Source organism: Anabrus simplex, chromosome 11, assembly GCF_040414725.1.
Source record: "Anabrus simplex isolate iqAnaSimp1 chromosome 11, ASM4041472v1, whole genome shotgun sequence".
Classification (NCBI taxonomy): Eukaryota; Metazoa; Arthropoda; class Insecta; order Orthoptera; family Tettigoniidae; genus Anabrus; species Anabrus simplex.
Window position 1 is genome coordinate 84,206,325 of NC_090275.1, and position 22,341 is coordinate 84,228,665.

Sequence of the window (22,341 nt, forward strand, 5' to 3'; positions counted from 1 at the left end):
ATTCTTTTCTTAATAATTCATGAAAAAAGATCAATTTATAAATTAAAAATTATACAATTTATAAGTAATTATCGAAATGAAGAAATCCTGATATCACAGTGCGGCTCTTATTATTAATGTAGATGAAGATATAACTAATTCCTAGTTGTCAAATCTTATTAAGCCTGCTTTCCTTTGGAACAGTAACTCATGTCATTCTTTCACAGTTTTGCGCCGGGTGTAATATTGATGATGCGTTCTTCCTTGCTCTTGCACCTGAGGAGGTGGAGGAGCGGGGGATATAGGTGTGTCAAGAACTTTCTTGCTGTCACCTATAGCTTCAACTGAGGAGGAATAAGTTGTAGGGCTATCTGTAGGAGGAGAAATTCCAATTCTTTTTTCGTGATCCTTCTCAAGCATTTTCAAATATACTAGAATTTGATAATATAATGGATTCTTATATTCTACAGCCTCATTAAGGTTATCATTTTTCTTTACAAGTTGGTCTAGATGAATGTACAGGTCTTCATATGTGTTCATTAAGCTGCCCTTTTTTAACTTTTTTATGATGGTCAGGTCTTGTTCTATGTTGGTAAATTTATGACCTGTGGCAGTCATGTGTGATCCCATTGCTGAGAATCTTCTATGTTTTTCAGCATTCACATGTTCCAAATATCTAACTTTAAAATTGCGGCCAGATTGTCCTATGTATGTATTCTTACATTCAAAGCATGTGAGTTTATATATTCCGGAATCAAAAAATTTATCTTTTTCCGAGATATTTATTGTATCATGGTTGAAAATACTATGTTTCATGTTGTTATTGGTGGAAAATGCAATTTTAAAATTTTTTCTCTTAAATAAATTTGTTATTACATGAATGTTTGGATTATTATATGTGAACTTTCACACTGACCACTATCAAGAACAACTCGTTACACCCTGAGGCACAGAAAAGATCAGCATATTATAGTTACGTTAACAGAGCGTTTAGTATTCCTTTATCCAAATCTGAAAGGAATAAAGAACTGTTGTTTATCCGACAACAAGCCCTCTTGAATGGTTTCAACAATAACATGATTGATAAAATAATTAATAAATTTTCGGAGAAGCAACAATCTAAATTAGCAGTCGAACCTAGTAAAACTGAAAAAAAAAAAAAAAAAAAAATCAAGTTCACATATAATAATCCAAACATTCATGTAATAACAAATTTATTTAAGAGAAAAATTTTTAAAATTGCATTTTCCACCAATAACAACATGAAACATAGTATTTTCAACCATGATACAATAAATATCTCGGAAAAAGATAAATTTTTTGATTCCGGAATATATAAACTCACATGCTTTGAATGTAAGAATACATACATAGGACAATCTGGCCGCAATTTTAAAGTTAGATATTTGGAACATGTGAATGCTGAAAAACATAGAAGATTCTCAGCAATGGGATCACACATGACTGCCACAGGTCATAAATTTACCAACATAGAACAAGACCTGACCATCATAAAAAAGTTAAAAAAGGGCAGCTTAATGAACACATATGAAGACCTGTACATTCATCTAGACCAACTTGTAAAGAAAAATGATAACCTTAATGAGGCTGTAGAATATAAGAATCCATTATATTATCAAATTCTAGTATATTTGAAAATGCTTGAGAAGGATTACGAAAAAAGAATTGGAATTTCTCCTCCTACAGATAGCCCTACAACTTATTCCTCCTCAGTTGAAGCTATAGGTGACAGCAAGAAAGTTCTTGACACACCTATATCCCCCGCTCCTCCACCTCCTCAGGTGCAAGAGCAAGGAAGAACGCATCATCAATATTACACCCGGCGCAAAACTGTGAAAGAATGACATGAGTTACTGTTCCAAAGGAAAGCAGGCTTAATAAGATTTGACAACTAGGAATTAGTTATATCTTCATCTACATTAATAATAAGAGCCGCACTGTGATATCAGGATTTCTTCATTTCGATAATTACTTATAAATTGTATAATTTTTAATTTATAAATTGATCTTTTTTCATGAATTATTAAGAAAAGAATATTTATTAGGACAATTTCTCTATGGAATATTGTACAAGTGTTTCCTTGACGACTGCTTTCTATTGTAGAAATAATTTATATATTTTCTCTTGAGTTATTTGTTTGTTTTAATCTTGTCAATCTTATGTTAATTTTAAGGACACTTCCTCTAAAGCATTACTTTGTCAATTTTATACATTTTTCATCTAAACAGTGTTATGTGGCTGAAGATGTTGATAATATACGAAACATGTACCACTTTTGACCATTAAAAATTGCCTTAAGCAATCATTGTATCGACTAGGTGGAAAATAAATACTTAATTGTGAATTTAGAGGCAACGCAAACCTATGGTATTACTCACAGAGGTTTACTAATCACAGGGACTCGTACTATCCCGTGGTGTTCCTCACATAGTGGGTACTAATCATAGGCAAGGCAGACCCATGGTGTCGCTCATATAGTTGTACTAATCACAGGTACTCTAAAACCCACCCTGATTCACACACTCGCTACTAAGCACAAACCTATTGTGTACCTAACATAGTGGTACTACGCGCAAGTAAAGGCGACCCATGGTGTTCCCTGCGTGGTGGTACTAATTACAAGTAGTCTCATGATTCTAATTCGATCATCCCCTGGTCGCCCCTTTTAGTCGCCTCTTATGACAGGCAGGGTACACCGTGGGTGTAATCTTCATCTGCGTCCTCCACCCACAGAGGGATGTGTGTTTGGTCCGTGAGAACTATTTTATATCACTCAAGTCTGCCGGCAAACCGGTTAGGACCCCCCTATCCGCCACGTGGGAGTATCACCTCTCCCCTGCTACACCAGCGTAGTAGGTTCATGGAAAAAGTTACGTGGTATTGTTGTGTTATGTGGCTCTACAAGAGGCGACCTCTTTGTATTGATACATTGATTATGGAAGACAGCTATATCTTGTTGATGTTGGGTTACATGTAGTACTGAATAAACCACTGATGTTAAAAAACATATACTTTATTAACTGTTACAACATTACATGGTGTCGGGAGTTTTATGAGTGATATTGCTTATGACCTGTCTGGCCTATTCAATCAAATGGATGATACCACTACTCATCAAATGGAAGCTACCAGCTGTTACCAAGTCTCCCATCCTGAGATATTTAACTTTAAAGAGCCTTCAGATTGGCCTTGATGCATTAGAATGTTTGAACGTTTCAGAACTTTGTCCAGACTGAAGAACAAGGATGAGAAGGAACAAGTGATTATGCTATTACAGTATATTGTTTGGGAGAAGACGATGAAATCTACCAAAGTCCTTTGGTTTGAATGAGGCAGCAGAGGCAAATATGACAAGGCCAAGCCAGAGTTTGTGAAGTTTCTTGGATTTAAGATTTAAGAGCTAAATTTCTCAAAAGAAGATATATGGAGGGGGAACGTCTAGATTCTTTCATTAATGATCTTTTTAGGTTAGTTGACCAATGTCAGTTTCAAAATTTGAGACACAGTTTAATTACAGATCTAATCATTATAGGCATCTTAGATCAGCCTCTTTCGGAAAAACTACAACTGGTAGACAATCTGGATCTCAATAAGGCTGTATAATTGGTGCGATAGGCTGACAGCTTGCAGCAACAGCAGCAAGTCATTACAGATACAGATAGTTCTGCTGATGTTGGTGCTATAAATCGCTCCAGAACTTCAACGTCACGGCAAACCCTGTCTAACTTTGCTAGGTGGAATACATGTCCTAGTTGTGGACATAACAGCAGTCACAAGTTTTGTCCTGCTGCTAGTGCTATATGTCATTGCTGTGGAATAATAGGCTACTTTATAAAGTCTTGTAGACATAAAAACAAATCAGTCATTGGGATATATGTAGCCAGCCTCAACAGGAAGAGAATGATTATCTCAGCGAACTGACAGTACTGGAAGCTCGCCATGAAAACTGCTGAACAGCACGTAGGCTAATGTTTAAGCTGGATACCGGCGCTGACGTCACTGTTATAGGAACTGATTTATCTAATAAACTTGGCCTTTAACTTAGTGAAAACTGATAGGAACTTGTACAATGTTGCTAAATTGCCTTTATAAAGAGAAAGGTGTGACCAGTGTCTAACTTGGGTACAAGGATAGGCAGAGCTTAGAAGATGTATGTGTAGTTCAGAATCAAACCTGTCCTCTATTAGGCAGAGGCACTGTTAAAATTTAACCTAGTCAACTTAAATACAGAAGAAGTGGGATTTGGTACCATCAGAAGATTCCCTGGCATGTTTAATAACAAACCTGGTATGATGAAAGGAATTGAGTATAAAATCAGGCTGAGTAGTGAAGCTAAACCACTTGCTGTAGCTGCACCCTGCTGCATGGCAAAACCTTTAACAGATGGAATTAAAGTAGAGCTGGACAAGATGATTAAGGAGGGTATAATCGAGCCAGTAGAGAAACCTACAACTTGGTGTGCCCTTATGAGTGTGGTGCCATGCAAAGATGGTAGGGTTCATATGTGTAATAATAATTTTGTGTGGCTATTTCTAGCTGATTGCAGCCCTTGTAAGGCAGACCCTCCGATGAGGGTGGGCGGCATCTGCCATGTGTAAGTAACTGCATGTTATTGTGGTGGAGGATAGTGTTATGTATGGTGTGTGAGTTGCAGAGATGTTGGGGACAGCACAAACACCCAGCCCCCAGGCCACTGGAATTAACCAATGAAGGTTAAAATCCCCGACCCAGCCGGGAATCGAACCCGGGACCCTCTGAACCGAAGGCCAGTACACTGACCATTCAGCCAACGAGTCGGACAGGATTCATATGTGTGTGGACTACACATATTTAAACAAATATGCCTAATGGAAAAGGTGCCAGCTACCCTTAATTGATGAGTCTCTTGGTACGTTAGAGGGTGATGCTTTGAGTAATCAGCCGGATCATTCTTCTTATCAATGCCAAGAATAATTTCCTGCCAGTGTTTTGAGCCAATCTGATCTGAGTTTTGACCATCCATAGTCCATTAATGTCTGATAAAGTTAACATTCACTTAATTATTTAGCATATGACATTACAAGCATTACTAACGTACAACATAAGGAAAGAAAAACAAAAGGGCCATTCCATTAGGGCGACTACCCTAAATGCAGATCAGTAGTGATTGATTGATTGATTGACTGATTGATTGGACTCTCCACAGTTCTGGTTGTGAAACCTTTCAGCTTGTTTCAAATATTTATATTCCAAAAATTAACAAACCTACTGTTCTGTCATTTTTGTTGTGCATTTTTGATCTCCATTTGCAGTCCAATCCCAAGATACCGTCATACCTGAGGTACATTACTGGGGGTTTTAAAGTTTTGTATTTCCAAGACTTTCTCAGGGTCAGGTAGGATATTATTGTCCTCTCAGTATGTTGGTCTAGGATTTTATTTTTTTGGGCTCCAAATTCACATTTATTTGGGTTGAGAACAATCCTGTACCTGCTGAGTTTACTTAATACCTTCACAATACATATAGTATGATACTATGAAACAACATCGTTTGGACTGTATGGTTGAAAGTTCAAATGACCATAGTGTGTGCAGTTCACATCCATTGCAGGAAATTATTTCATATTTGTGTCAACAACTGAAGATCTACAGAATGGCTATGACAAGTTGCACAAAATCCCTAGTAAAACCATCAATCTGTGCACAAATGAAATGCAAAATTGCAACCATTCTGTTTTAGCCACTTGATTCAAATTAATTGTAGTTTTTGTCCTTTTGACATAACTTATTAAGTAAAATAAATGGCCTAACACAACTGAATGTTTTTTAAAAATATATATTCCAAAGCAGTACAGCTGTAGGGTAGGGTCTATGGACTCAGTTTCTCCTTGCTGACTGCTAGCAAATAACTGACAACTTTCTCAATAGGTAGGCTAGCCTGACCAACTTATACTGCATTTCTTCAGAGACACTGTAAAAATACTTTACACTGATACTGGACGATATTAACTTAAACAGACTGACCTCTTATGGATATGTGAAAACGTTGCATATTTTGCCCTTTCAGGAAACATGTATACACATTTTGAAATTACTCATTTAGTAGCCGAAGCAAAGGGTAGTGCAAGTCATTTGAACTTTCAACCATACAGTCCAAACGATGGGGGAATCTCTGCTTCATAGTAGCATACTATACGTCTTGTAAACTCAACAGGTACAGGATTGCTCTCAACCCAAATAAATGTGAATTTGGAGCCCAAAAAATAAAATCCTAAGCCACATACTAAAAGGATAATAATATCCTACCTGACTCTAAAAAATTCTTGGAAATACAAAATATTTTTAAGAGGAAGTACAATCAGGCAACCATCCTCTATTAACACTAATCAAAGGAAAAAATGGAAGGGATCCAATAATATTGAAAAATAAAGGTATCAGCCAAAAAATGTCAAGGGCCTCGAATGCTCTAATACCGTCGCGGTCGGAAAAGAACAAGGGTTGACCAAGGGAGGTCGGATAGGATAGATGAAAGTGAGGAGCCTGGTACAAGTGGAAGCAATGCCAAGACTCAGTTAAAGGCCCCGCGGTCACCAACCCACGTTCTCATGTTGAGAACCCCTGGGGCGAAGCAAAGGGTAGCAAATATATATACGGTATATTAAAAGACTTTTCCCACATTTGTAAGTTCAGTATGCCGTAAGTTCTTCCTCCACCTAGAGCCTGCCCGAAGACAAAGAATATAAAATACACGTCAATGATCTTCATATCAGCTGTTAATATTATTCTCTAGGCAAATTGAATGCTTTACTAAAGAGTCCTCTGTTAAAATCTGAAGTACAGTGCAAAATATTTACCGTGTTAAAACATGAAGATCTCTCAAATGCCCATTCCAGTTGTCAATATTAACTGTATCAGCAAAAATTTTAGAACATAAACATTCATCAAAACTATGAACGTCTTATTTATTTATCTGCCTACATTAAAACCGTGAACTTCACCCTTCTACATCATATTTGATGTTATTTTTTTACTTATCTTCAGACGTAGATAATGACAACACGAACACGAAGTTTCCCGCGTAATCAGAAAGATATCATATCGAACCAATTCAGTATTGCCAATGTTAACGTAGGTACATTTACAGAAAATTCCAAGGGATGGTTAGTAACATGAGCAAGTATTAAGTTGCCTCTCAGAAAAAGAAACGAGTGTTCTTGCCGTTGCCTACGCTATAATACAAGGCCTTGAAATGCACTCGTGGAAACGGGTCGCTTCCTAGTTCACAATTCAGCCGCTTGGTTCGCGGACTTGCCCCCTTGTATTCGTATGGCCGTATATGTCAATAAGTAAAGTATATCCTAAATAAAAATAACTGAATGTTTTTGCGAGTATTGACAGTACTTTATTTATAGAGCGATGCTGCATTGGCTTGGATATGTCATTGAAGTTTCAAAACTTTCCTTCTGAGGGGCTTCTTATCAAGTTTCAAAACTTTCTCTCTTCTACCTTAGTGGCTCAAAGCAATGTTGTCTAACAGAGGTCTCAGAAATTTTCATAGTAGAAAAAGAGGTGTTTTGTCGCCTTTACACTTTCCACACTTAATTTCACTGTTGAACATGTCTTTCGAAAAAATAAACGTACACCTTTTAGTAACTCTCTTCGGGACAAGTACTGCGTAGCGGAAGTGACAAATTCCGTCGTTCACTGCAGAAGTGCCACAGACGATTTTCGGTATCTGAGGGCTCCTCGATCTTGAAAACGAATAAGACACAATGTTAAGGCCGGTCTCCACTGTTTAACATTTAACACCAACATGTTAAATTTAACATGTTACAGTGGACATGTATACTGTGATTGTGTCTTCCAATTGACTTTGCATGTTAACTCAGAATGTTGAGTTAACACTTTTAACATGTTGGCGTGTTTTCCACTCCAAGTGGAAAACATGTCAAGTCAATTCGTTGTTCGTGCGATGTCGGCACAGCTTCGGCAACTTCCATGATGTTTCCATGCCAACACATAACCTAAACGACGCAAACGACGTGCTCCTCATATAGTAGGATTATAATTACAACACTCCGCAACACTCCTTCTCTTTGTTATAAGCTACAAATACAGTACACGCACGTGTGTCGTTCTCTCTGCACTATACTAAAATGTATAGTCAGAAATGGAGTAGAGCAAGGAGATTACTCTGGACTTAATTAATGATATAATAGAAAGGCCTTATTTGTGGGATGTCTCATCAGAGGAATACAGATATAAAGCGAAGAAAGCCGACAGTTTCCTGGAACTCGAAAATATCTATAATTGTTCCCGCGAGTAAATCGAAAAAATAAAACTAGCGTCCCTCCACTCCCAGTACAGTCGAGAATTGCAGAAAGTTCAGAAAATTCGGTAGTCGGGAGCGGACGAAGTTTATACTTCAAAGTGGTTTGCTTTTGAAGCAATGAGCAGAGTGAGGGGAGAAAATGTGCCTAATAAAACTGCATTTCTAAATCATAACAAGAAGCAACAGTGGCAATAACAAAGGCCAATTCCTCTTCATCTGAGTCCATTGTCCTTATTTAAAAATACTAGACACCATCTAAATGTATTACCATAAACTGATATGATGAACAACCTGTATATAAACAAAGAATGTCAAGTTTAACATGTTTATTAAGTGTGGACACAATGTTAAATGAAACAGTTTTTGACATTTAACATTTAACATGCTAATGGTGTCACCAGTTAACATTTAACACTTTTAACATTTAACATGTTGTTATTAAATGTTAATCAGTGGAGACCGGCCTTTAGACTTTGAGTAGCTGGAGAACAGATATGTTCTAAACAGCCTTTACAGTCTGTTTTTTCTTTTGCCACACGATCCATAATGTCATTGTATTCCACTTGGCGTCTTAGGTAGCTGAAGGAGAGCTCGATGTCATAGCTCGTTAGGTTCCTCATCAATGCATAATGCAAATGTTTACTTATGAGGTATTTTACGCAGGCCACAGTGGACTGGGTAGTCAAGATCTATGCCTGACACATTTCTCTGATGTTTTTCTTTACTTTCTCTGAATGCATTTTAAGTTTCTTAATATATGGCAGGAAATCATTAATTAACTAACTGAGGAGTTCATCTTCAGTACTATAAGTTGCTTTATTTTTTTGCTAGTGAATTTACATCGCACCGACACAGAATGGTATTATGGTGACGATGGGATAGGAAAGGCCTAGGAGTTGGAAGGAAGCGGCCGTGGCCTTAATTAAGGTACAGCCCCAGCATTTGCCTGGTGTCAAAATGGGAAAACACAGAAAACCATCTTCAAGGCTGCCGACAGTGGGATTCGAACCCACTATCTCCCGGATGCAAGCTCACAGCCGCGCGCCCCTAACCGTACGACCAACTCGCCCGGTTAAAAGCTGCTCGTTTGTTCTCGTTCCTGAATATGTCCCATGTGAGGTGTTGCAGACGTTATGCGCATTGAACAATTTAATGAAATGCTCCATAAAACAAATGGCTTATTTTAAACTGTATTTTATGCTCTCGGGACAAAACCACCTCCATACTTTATAAACCAGAGATTGTTTCAGGGGAAAATACAATATTTTTAGCTCTTGCTACATTCATTTTTTCGTGAAATTTGTTGGGCAAATTCTTTTCCTCGTTGGTTTCCTAATTTAAGATTTCTGAGTTTGAAGATGCCTCTCAAATGATTGCCGGTCACGGTAGCATAGTTTAAAAAAAGTCCAGTGACAAATTTTGGGATCGCCCGATTCTTATGACGTAACTCGGATCAAAACTTAGGAACAATCACTGGAAACTTGTGAAACGAAATTCCACTACCTTTAATTTCTCGTGAATAAACCATGACTGGAACTGCGAATGCTTAACATCTGACAAATACATAATACATTCACAACAAACTCAGTTAATGAACACGTTTAAAGGCGCGAGCCTTGTCAACAGGGGGTAAGATAGCTATCCTAGCGGCCCGGCATTGAACTTCAGTGGAACCATTTCCATAGCGTTTTACGGGCTCTATTTCCAGGCCTTGTATTATAACGTAGGCAACGGTTCTTGCCCGAACTTGCTAGATCGATTTTTATAAGTAAGCGATTGTTCCCATGATGCCGTTCTCAGCACGTGTTATGAATTTTTGTTTAAATTGATTTTCTAACCTCGAAACCTTTTAAAGGTACGAAAATATATCTTTCAACCATTATGAAATCGTTCCCTTATCAGATATCCTAACAACACAGAGTTGCATTTTGCAGTATTTACTCTGTAATTCGGCTTCTAGCTGTTTTGGTTTCCAAATAAATAAAAGAAAGACCTGGAAAGGAACAACATACGAGAAGAAGAATTATTGGAAAGAAAGATTTTTAGGAAGAAAGTCTTACAAATGGAAGGATTCCAAGGGAGGAAGGAAAAGAAAACAGGCTCAAAGTGGACTGAAGACAGGAAAAAGAAACACAGTGAAACAATGAAAGAATACTGGAAGAAAAGGAAAGAACAACTAAGGAGGAACAATTGAAATTGTAACGTGGTCCTTAGAAGGCCGGAACGCAAGAAGAAGAAAAGTGGAAGAGTTTTAGGGTTTCTATACTGTGTGAAAACACTTTAAGTATTATATGTAACAAACTTTAACAGTTTCATTTCTAATAATAATAATAATAATAATCCCGTATTGACTACATATCAAATAGTGAATATTTAAGATGAACTTAAAAATTATAACCAAGAGGTCTGCTTATTCAATACAATTTATTTCATTTAGTACATGTTTCGTCCCATAAGGAACATCATCAGCATTAATAAATTAATATTAATATATCAGAATACACTTAAGTAAACAAAAAAGTTGTGACATGTAAATAACTTAATGTGTTTATTATTTTTTTTTTAATTGCAGATACTTAAGTTAGAATGAGGAGGGTTCTATTTCAAATTCAAGGTGCGTGGTTTTCGGTGATCACGTCCTTCATACCAGCTTCACAGCTTCATATTCATACCGAGGACAAATGCAGAGAGACAATACGCGACACTTCCGGATTTAGCCTTGTTAAAATGGGAGACAAGTCGCAAGTGGCGCTCCTAGTGGCTTGACCTGAAAATTCACGCTAAATTCAAATATCAGTGGAAATGTATATATGGAAATGGATAAATACATTACGTCTAGAAATAAAGTGTTACTAAGATATGAACTTTAAAGTTGCTAAAGCAATTCTGGATAAATGAATGAAGAATTAATTAACAGGTTACTATTTAAAGACTGAAATTAGACATATAATCAAGATGTGAATGGGCTGCTGTGAAAGGGCTTGATCTTTCATTTATGCATTACTTTTTTAGCTTTAGAATTCGTGCCTGAATGCTCACAGCTAGATTTTTTCTAATTTAAAAGCATTGTACCATCATATTAAAACACTTGTCAACAAAAATATCGGCATATTCCTTACACACGATTCAATGAATTTACATTTAAGAGCTGGACAATTTTCCTTTTAACTTGAAGCCTACTAACAGAAAGAAAATCTATAAATTTAGCCTCAAAAACTTTCAAACTTTCCCTATAAGCAATACTTGCCATAATGCCATTACATTAGGGTAAAGCAAATTTGCATCATCATATGGTTTCAACAAAATACCGTATGTACATTTCTTAAATCACCCATATTTTCTTCAGTGCTTGACAACGCATTCCATATGGGGTAACTTGGAACACATCCAGCCACACTCATATGCATATGTATTTTCCTGAATTAAATCAAACCCACAGATCACACCTACAACAACACATCGGTATTGAAGGTTAACTGCTGCACTATACAATAAAATATGCACATTATATTTTTTAGCCAGTTAAAATATGGGTCGAGCAGGTCAGAAGATTATTAAGTACTATAAAAGTCTCTTTGTCACTGGAAGAATATATATGCAACCACAATATTACTTACATTTTCTTGTCACGAGGGGAACAGAAGAAAGACCGCACATTCTTCTCTACTTCATAGTTACTGCAGCCAAACACAGCACATACCTTTCCCCTCATGTTGAGAGGAGATATCAAGGAATGACACACGCTGCTATTTAATTATGTCAACTCACTGAAAACGCAGAAGTAACACCAAAAACTTCACACACAAATACACGTGCTCTTATGACAGAATAAGTAGTTCTCAGGTCAATCCGCTAGAGAGAGCTCTAATAGCTGTCCCTCGATATCTCGCCGAGTGTCGCGTATTGCCTCTACTGTATTTGCTGAGGGCTACCGTATTTGAAGTGGCAGCTTCCTAATGGGTCATAGTACCGTACACTGCTGGTAATGTCGTCGACCTTTCTTTCGGTAGTCTGTTTATGAGCAGCTGAACTTCACTTCGCAATTACATTTTTGCTAATGGCTTACCAGCTCATTACCGAACAGTGTATTTTCATGTGCTGCAGATTCTTAAAACATAAATCTGCTGGAAGAGTTAAAAGATAATTTAGTGAAAAGATTCCTGGTGATCGAGTTCGAACTCATGATATTAAATCAGAAAGCTGTTAGGGAACCAACAGTTCTAAACAGGTGAAAAGCTCCAGGATATACAAGTACTACTTTGGTAGTCACCTAACAAATCCATAAGGAAACATGCACAAGAAACTAATATTTCTTATTTTACTGCACAGAAGGCAACCAAAAACTTAAATCTAGACCCTATAAAGATGGAAGTGCCAAGTTTAAGCCAAAGAGATTCTACTGCTAGAATACAATATTGTAATTGGTTTCTTCAGTCAGTGAACAGTGGTGATTTAAACCCTGCGTTGGTACTGTTTTCTGAAGAGGCATGGTTTCACTTGAACAAGCGAGAAAAAATACAAAATAACAGGTACTGGTTCCATGAAAGACCAGTTTTAATTCATGAAACTCCATTTCAGGTCCCCAAAATTGGTGTCTCGTGTGTCATTAATGCTACAAGAATTATAGGACCATTTTTTTTCAACAGACCATGAATGCTGACTGTTATGCTGAGTTAATCTTGAACAATTATTTTACACAAGTAACTGAAAAGGAAAGGACATTTGGGTACTTCCAAATCGGGGGTACAGCTTATAACTCAATGACTGCAGTACATAATATTTTTGGGCACCAAGTAATCAGAACAGGTTTATAGCCAGACCATAGTCCTGATTTAATACTTTGTAACTTTTATTTGTGGGTTAGTTTAAAGGACAAGGTGTACAAAAGTAATCTTCACATAATAGAAGAACTCAGAGATGCAATTCATAGGGAAATTTTCAAAATTCCTGAGGATGAGTAGCAAAGAGTAAACAGGAACACATTTCACAGTACAATGCATGACTACAAACTAATTGAGAGCATTTCCAGCATTTGCTGTGATGTAATAAGTTTGTCATTTCAGCCTTTCCTTCACTACCCACTGCTTATTTTACAACTCTTACTCTCCAGTTAACCCTATTCCAACATGACTTTCTAATTTTACCTACAAGAGATAACTTGCCATGTTTGCAAACTCTCCAAATTACAATCTCAGATGCTCTTTCTGAATTCAATTCTATATCTTAGTCCCTATCCTCAAGACCAAAGTCTTAAATTTCCTTTTTCTGCTTCCCCAAATGCCATACGACAAACTTTTATTGCTTTCTGCTTCCTACCAAACTTTCATAAACCTCACCAAACTCATCTTCTCACAAAAGACCACATCTCCACCTCTGTTGTTTTCTCTCATTCATTAAAGTTCAACCCTCATCTGAGTTGAGAACCTAACATTCCATGCCCATAATAATTTATAACGTCAACCACAATTTTTCCCAGACATTACATAGCATCTCTGGAAACTGAACCTACTTTGTATGGATCCTTTTAAGCAAGTATCCCTCTCCCAAAGCTACAACATCTCTGTTAAGTTCCACCCCATCTCTGGTAGATCTCCTCACCCTACCAAAGCCAGCTGCACCAATCCCCAGTCTTCTCAAATGTCTCTCACCTTGTCACCCACACAACCCTCATTTGAACCCCAAACTGATTCATCAACCTGTTAAGTTATCCTCTGAATCCATCATCTCACTCCGGTCACAGACTAAGAAACATCTATCCTATCCAGAGGTCTCAACTTGGATTCCCCCCCTCCAAGAAATCTGTTCCATTTCAAATTCTTGTTGATGCCCACTGCTTTCAAGAAACCTTCACTGCCGCTTCCGGTACAAAAACAGATATTCACCATCAAATGATGTTGAGCCATCCTTAACTTGATTCAAGAGCCTGCCTAGCATTGAACCTCAACCTCTTACCACCTAAACATCCCCTTCAAAAAGTTTCTTATTTTCTCCTAACCAGTCATACTCCAAATTTCTAGCCTTTCTTCCTACTCAATACAACCTGACAAAACACCAATTCTATGCTCTTCAAGGTCTACGAATCCACCCAGATATCATTGACCTTCCTGCCAATAAAGGGTCCGCTACACTTGTAATAAACTGCTGAGACTATGATCATAAGGCCTCATAACTACACTTGGACACAACTACATATGTCACCATCAACCAGGATCCCACAAATGATCAGAAACTCAACCTAGCAATCTATATTAAATTCCATGGCCACATGAGAATTTATCCAAAACCTCTATCAGTCTCATCCCAACACAGCCCTGTATTTTCAAGATCTGTAAGGCCAAAAAGTCCAGGACATTCCATTGGATCCTGCCATCTTTCATGGAACTTATCTCGGCACAGGTTGACCAACATCTTTAACACTTGGTACATTCATGACACTGGCCTTTTTCCAGAATGTCTTGCCACTCTGTCCAAACCCCTCCCCTCTGACCACCTTCTAGTCTTCTTTGATGTCACTATACAGTACATCGTAACACACAACTTTTGCAACTTCAATAATTATTATTCCACCAGATTCAAGGCATGTGGATGGACCCCTCCTATATCGGCCTCTTTATGGGAAAACTTTTGGAAAGTTTTCTTGCCACTGAGCCTCTCCAGCTCTTAGTCTGGGAGAAGTTCATTGTCAGATATCTTTTTACTATGGCACCATGAATCAAACCCGCATGATTCATTCATGCACTACCTCATCTTTATTACAGTACCTATTTTGCTGGCAGATCTCTCCCACTTCTCTTGCTTTCCTTAACACTGATCTCCACCTCCTTGACGGTAGAATCAATACCTCTGTACCCATCAAACTCACCATTCATCAGTAGTATCTACACTGCAACAGTTTTCACCCATATCAACCTAAATGATCACTGCTATTCAGCCTTACCATCTGCGGCAAACACATTTGTTCAACATCTATTGCCCAGGCCTCCTACTGTGACAACATTAGGGCTACCCCCACTCCCCCAATGGGTTGACTGCCAGATTTTCTAATCCTCTTCCCAGACTCCCCAAGGAACCAAACCCAGTATTCTTCAGAACTGCAAATTTTCTGGGAATTCACACAAAATCAGCCACTTTTTAAAACAAACTTCAACCTTTTTCTCAACCTCACCTCAAACCCATAATATTCTTCCAAAGAGCCCCACAGTCTCATTCAGATGTCCTCCAAACCTTAAATAATTCTCACTCGCAATGAACTACACCAACTCTTTACTACTTCTAGCTTTTTCCCCTTTGAACACAACCACTGTAAGACCTACTGTCAACATATATGCAACACCACTTTCACGAGTAGCACCACCAAGTCTTACCTCATGCAGGGTGGTCATGGCTGCACTTCATCCAATATCATCTACCAGCTTCATTGCTGACTATGACCAGCTCTTTGCGTTAACTCAACTACCAACATGTGAGCCAAACGAATATGTGGCCATAACAGAACCTTCACAACCCATAACATGGAACTTATTGTCTCCATTCACATCCAGCTCCATCAAACCACATTTGATGATTGTTTCACAGTAAACATTTACCCCCATCTTCCCACCCTCTTAACTTGTAGACATTTCAAAGTTGGACATCAACTGGTGATCAGGTTAAGGGAAGCACCTTGCCTTAACATTAGATAACAGCTACTTTTTTTTTCTATTCTCATGCCTCCCCTTACCTCACAACAGTGTCTACTTTCTTATTCTGTACTCCACTATCAAAGACTGAAGCTAAATATTGTGGTCCCATGTTTCTTTTATTTGTACTCTTGTCTGCTCGTGCTTACATGGTTAAGTTGCTCCTTTTCATCTGTTTCCTAAACATATATAATGTATTAACGAGGCAGTGTGTGATAAACGAATGACATGACTGGCTTCACACCAAGGCCATGACAGTTCAGATCCTGACCAATACATGTGAGATATTTGAAATGAAAAGACACATCCTGTAGTTAGGGTTCCATGTAAAATTGGAGGTCACGGTAAACATAAATGTTCACAATGTAGAGAAACCTGCCTAAAGCAGCCATCAAGCAATCTTCAAAGGAAAAAGATTGGTATCAGTAGGGCCTATAGTATTGTATCATGGTGGAGGTGGCGATTAAACACACAACTGGTAGCGTGAAAATTCTGTAACTAAGATTTATTTACCGCTAATTCCTACACACTACACAGGCACACAAGTATACCAGTTTGCACTCTCTGTACTCATGCTAACTCAGACACACCCGTTATTCACTCTTACAAGTACACATTACACACTGTTCCACTACTGTAACTTATATTCAAATACAGTTCAGAATTATGCTCATTGTACACTAACACAGCCACACAACATGGTCTCAAACTTTTGTACATCGTACATTGTCCGTCAAAACAGCCACTGGCACTCGTAAATTGGTCGTACAATCAAAACAGTCTTCATTCACTGTTCCTGGTCGAACCATCCCACACTGTACCAGGGACACAACGCTCACTTCACAGCAGCTGGACATGAGAGACAAATCTTCGACGATAGATTCATCTTCACAGAGGGAACACTTACTTTACTTCACTGCAATGCTCAGCTGACACTGTCCACTGACTGACTACCTGAGTTCATCTGGTCTGACTTAAATAGGGAGGCTGGCTCCTTGAGATATTTTCAAAAAAAAAAACCCCAAGAGTTCTTTTGACGTAGGTTTATCTCTTTCTAGTGTCGTCAGGAGGCCTCTAGTCAGAGGATAGAGCAATAACAGAGATGGGCTGGCCTTTCGCGCCTGACTGGTTGCCTGTGCGGGCAAGTCCAATAACTGCATACAATTTTTATTTTTGTTTTCCACCTATTCAATACATAATTGCTTTTTGTCACTAGAAATTCTTTCTACTACAATACTACATTAATAGGGACATGTTTTGCTCGTCTACCAAGCATCCTCAGCCTTTATAACTTGTCTCAAGGTTAAGTTATATCATTATTAACTTTACTTATAACTAATTTGTACTTCCTCCCGAAGGTATCACCACCTTGACGAAGGCAAAATATATTTTGCCGGGTGTTTATTGGAGGCTTGCGTGGTCAAATGATCCTTAGAGCTATGCTGGAGGGAGCATCTGCTCCTGGTAGGGCCACCCAAGCCGGACAGGTCTAAGGTGATGATCCAGACTAAGAGTGATACCCTGGTCCTCCAGGTTGGGGGTTGAGCGTAGGGTTAACTCCCCTACCTCGTAAAAAAAAAAAAAACTGTTACGGATACCTTAAGAATGAATAAAGCAGGACTGGAAAACTTGGTGACGAACCGGCGAGAAAAGCGGCTAAAGAGAAGGAAAAAGGATATTATATTAGCAACGTGGAATGTTAAGACATTGAAGAGACCTGGCAAGTTGAAAGAATTAAGGAATGAAATGGATAAGTATGGAGTGAAAATAGCAGCTCTACAGGAACTGAGATGGAAAGGGCAAGGGATGATGATGTCTGGACAACATATCTTGATGTACAGTGGAGAAAAAACAGGCAGTAATGGCACAGGATTCCTCATACATAAGTCGGTAAAGCAAAGCGTGATCAACTTTACTCCAATCAATGATAGGATGTGCTCTGTGAGAATTAGGGCAAAATTCTTCAACGTAACGGTGTTTTGTGTGTACGCCCCTACTGAGGAGGCAGAAGATGAGAAGAAAGATGCATTTTATACTAAATTGGAGGAAGAAATTAATAAAGTTCAAAGGCATGATGTGAAAATTATCCTTGGAGATTTAAATGCAAAAATTTGAAGAGAAGAGGTGTACAAACACTTAGTAGGGAAGGAAAGCCTGCATGAAGTAAGTAATGATAACGGATTGAGATTGATTGATTTTGTGAGTGGAAAGCAGATGATAATTAAAAGTACTTGGCATCCTAGGAAAAACATTCACAAGGAGACCTGGATTTCACCAGATGGTTTGACAAGAAATCAAATAGACCATGTTATCATAGACAGTCGACATGCATCAGATATTATGGAAGTTAGAAGCTGCAGAGGTGCTGATGCAGATACAGACCACTATCTTGTTAGAGTCAAGTACAGACAAAAAACAGATTTGGCAAGAACGGGAAAAGTAACAAGAAAGGCAAAGCACAATATTGAAGGTCTAAAAAATGAGGAATTGCAAGAGAAATACAAAAAGAAAATGGCTGAATCTTTGGAAATAAAAAGGGAATTATGGAAGAAAGGAGAAGTGGAAGATAAATGGGAGATACTGAAAACAACTATCAGTGAAGTTGCAGATAGTACCCTGGGAAAGAAGAAATTGGTAAAGAGAGCAGAATGGTTTGATGAGGAATGTTCAACATTAATCCAAGAGAGGAATGATGCTAGGAACAGAATGCTTCAAAGGAGAACAAGACAAACAGTAGAAGAGTATAGAGAGAAACGAAGAAGAGCAGATAAGATATGTAGATATAAGAAAAGAGCTTTTGAAAGAAAGAGAATTGAAGAACTGGATGAAATGAAGGTTAGAAACGAGGTACGACAGAGGATTTCAACCAAGAGCTGTTTTCTTCAAGGATAAAGATGGAAACCTTCTGGGTGATAAAAGCAAAGTGCTTGGAAGATGGCAGGAGTATTTTTACGAGTTACTCAATGGAAATAATGAAGATGATAGAGAGGAGGAAAATATAAATGTTGATGGGGAAGAAAGAGAATTGGAAGAGGAATCAGTAAAACAGCCAGACTTAGAAGAGGTCAAAGCTGCAATTAATGCATTAAAGAATAATAGATCCCCAGGTGAAGATGGAATGGAGTCAGAGCTGTTGAGATATGGGGGAGAGGGAATAGAAAAGGCTGTTTATGAATTGATTAAGGAGGTTTGGACAAAGGAGGAAATACCCAAGGATTGGACATTGGGTATAATTTACCCAATACATAAAAAGGGAGATAAGGCAGTATGTGGAAATTATCGAGGGATCACCTTGCTGGATGGAACATACAAGGTTTTTGGTAAGGTACTAGCCTTAAGATTGGAATTATGGATGGAAAGAATATTAGGGGATTACCAAGCAGGTTTTAGAAAACATCGCTCTACTCTGGATCAGATATTTATATTACGACAAGTGCTAGAGAAATTTTATGAATATGTGGATTTTAAACAGGCATATGACAGTCTAGATAGGAGTAAAATTTACAAGATTATGAAAGAATTTGGAATTCCAAGGAAATTGATTAGATTAACAGAAATTACTTTGAAAACAACAGTATGCAAGGTGAGAGTGGAGCAAGATCTGTCAGAGGAGTTTTTAGTGGAGAGAGGACTAAGACAGGGAGATGTACTTTCCACACTGCTTTTTAACCTAGCATTGGAAAAAGTAATCCGTCAATTGCCCATCAACCCAGGGAGAACCATTTTGAACAGATTAGTACAAGTGATAGCATATGCTGATGATGTAGCAATAATTGCAAGAAATGAAAGAGCTCTTGAAGAGAGCTACTCAGTATTAGAAGAGAAAGCACGGGACCTAGGACTAGAAGTGAATATAAACAAAACAAAATATATGAAGATGGGAGATACAGAGGGAGTAAGAGGAAGGACTCCAGTAAGATTAAATGGGAAGGAATATCAAAGAGTCACATCTTTCAAATATCTAGGCTCTATAATAACAGAGGACAATAAAACCTCCGTGGAAATACAGGAGAGGATAACAAGTGGAAACCGATGCTTTTACGCCTTGCAAAATATGTTTAAATCCAGGAATGTCAGCAGGAATACAAAAATTAAAATATACACAACAGTACTAAGACCAATAGTTATGTATGGATCAGAATGCTGGGTGACGACCTCCAGAGAAGAACAGTGGCTATTACGGTGGGAAAGGAAGATATTGAGAAAGATATTCGGTGCAATAAGAGAGCAGGATGGGTGGAGAATGAGGACAAATGTAGAGCTGCAAGGACTGTTTGGCCAGCCAGATATTGTTACTAAAATTAAGCAGGGAAGAATTAGGTGGGCCGGTCATGTTCAGAGAATGGCAGAAACCTGCACCGTTAAAAAGGTGTTTATAGGGAAACTTGATGGAAGGAGGAGGAGAGGAAGACCCAGGAAAAGATGGATTGATGATGTTGAGGATGACCTTAGAAAGTTAGGAGTTAAACGTTGGAGAAGAAAAGCTGAGGACCGAGATGAATGGAGGCAGGTGATAAAGGAGGCCAAGGACCTACAAGGACTGTAGCGCCGACCAGTAAGTAAGTAAGTAATTTGTACTTAATTATAATCTTGGTACTAAATAGTAAAATACATTAACAGAGTGACATTTATATACACAATGAAAGGAATAACAATTACAATAACAGTGTTAAAATTCGAATAAACACTGGTTCTATTAACACTGATGTCCACAACATGGTAATATTTTAACAACAATAAGATTTGGCTAAAATTCTCATAAATTTAGTTTTTTCTAGCTCAATTGTTAGTAAGCTTTTATGTAGTTTTAACATGGTTCATGACTCTAATTTTAAGTAGTACAATACATAAAAGCTTACTAACAATTGAGCTAGAAAAAAACAAAATTGATGAGAATTTTAGCCAAATCTTATTGTTGTTGGGATATTACCGTGTTGTGGACATCAGTGTCAATAGAACCAATGTTTATTCGAATTTTAGCACTGTTGTTTTAATTGTTATTCCTTTCATTGTGTAACTTATATAAATGTCACTCTGTTTAATGTATTTTACTATTTAGTATCAAGATTATAATTAAGTACAAATTAGTTATAAGTAAAGTTAATAATGATATGACTTAACCTTGAGACAAGTTATAAAGATTCAGGATGCTCGGTAGACAAGCGAAACATGTCCCAATTAATGTAGTACTGTAGCGGAAATAATTTATAGCTATAAAAAAACAATTATGTATTGAATAGGTGGAAAACAAAAATAAAAATTGTATGCAATTTATATCAAGTTTCGATAAGGGTCTAAACATGAGAATAGTTACATGCAAGTCCAATAACTTGGGAGATGTCGCTTGCAGCCGGGGACAGACTAACTTGCTCCTTTCACCTTGAAACTGTCACAGTATAATAATAGCAACATACATATGCAGTGATTGGGTAACATCTTATTTAATTTATGTAAATTACAGTCAAACGAAGAGTATAGTTATACTGAACAATGAGAATACACACCCATGCAATGCACTAGTATATAAAGTAGAATTTTTTATATGTAGAATGATATTTTCTTAATAAACTTGATTTACCACAAAATCTTTTGGTGCGGTTTGATCTGTTGTGTTTTTCACATGTCATTTTAGTACATTCATTTCAAAAGATTCTAAAAGTCTGTTCAGATGTGAGACCATATTCTCACTGTATTGTTCACCTAAAATATGACACAGTGGCTATATGTTGTGTTTGTTTTACTTGTGTTCTGCTGCATTAAAATTTTATAACAACTTTCCTTGCAGAAGATTTTCCTTACTTTCAAGAATCACTTTTTTCCTCTCCTCCAGTGTTACAACAACCCTTGACGTACCACACATTGTACCTTACGTGTTCAATGACTGAATTCTACACTACAATTGAACTCAATCACCAAGCTGACAATAAACATAACAGTAGTACACCTTATTCAAACATTTTTCCATACAAAAACATTTCAAAATGATCTCGTATATTGTCAGCTTGTTCATTCGTGCTCCTCCGTTCATTGTCACAGGTGGTTTACAACTTTATTTACCGGTAGGCTATGGAGAGAATGAGGAAGAGTGACAGTATACAGAGCGGCCCACTTAAAACTTTCACCACAAATATATCTGGAACAACAAGAGATATTGAAAAATAACTTTCACGGGTATGAAGGCAGGGAAGGGGCTAATTAAAGTAAATACTATGAGCCAGTCAAAAACATAAGAAGGTATGATTTTCAACATAAACTTACATTTTTTATTAATGGACATCCTATATTATTTCTTGCACAATCGTTAACATGACAAATCACATAAGGAATGGCATTTGTTTCATTGCAATAGGT

The 22,341-nt window shown here is 37.6% G+C and overlaps 1 protein-coding gene across 3 annotated transcripts in view; it reads right to left on the reverse strand.

The window, feature by feature from the left end:
- LOC136883240 (ATP-dependent DNA helicase DDX11) overlaps positions 1–7,034 on the reverse strand; it is a 153,319-nt gene extending 146,285 nt beyond the window's left edge. For 2 of the 3 annotated variants that reach the window (XM_067155448.2, XM_067155446.2), the window contains exon 1: positions 6,834–7,034. The gene's annotated coding sequence lies outside the window, so the exon portion shown is untranslated. Of the gene's footprint in view, positions 1–6,655; positions 6,681–6,833 lie in introns of those variants that run through there. The other variant, XM_067155447.2, reaches the window with a different exon arrangement.
- Positions 7,035–22,341: the final 15,307 nt, after the last annotated feature.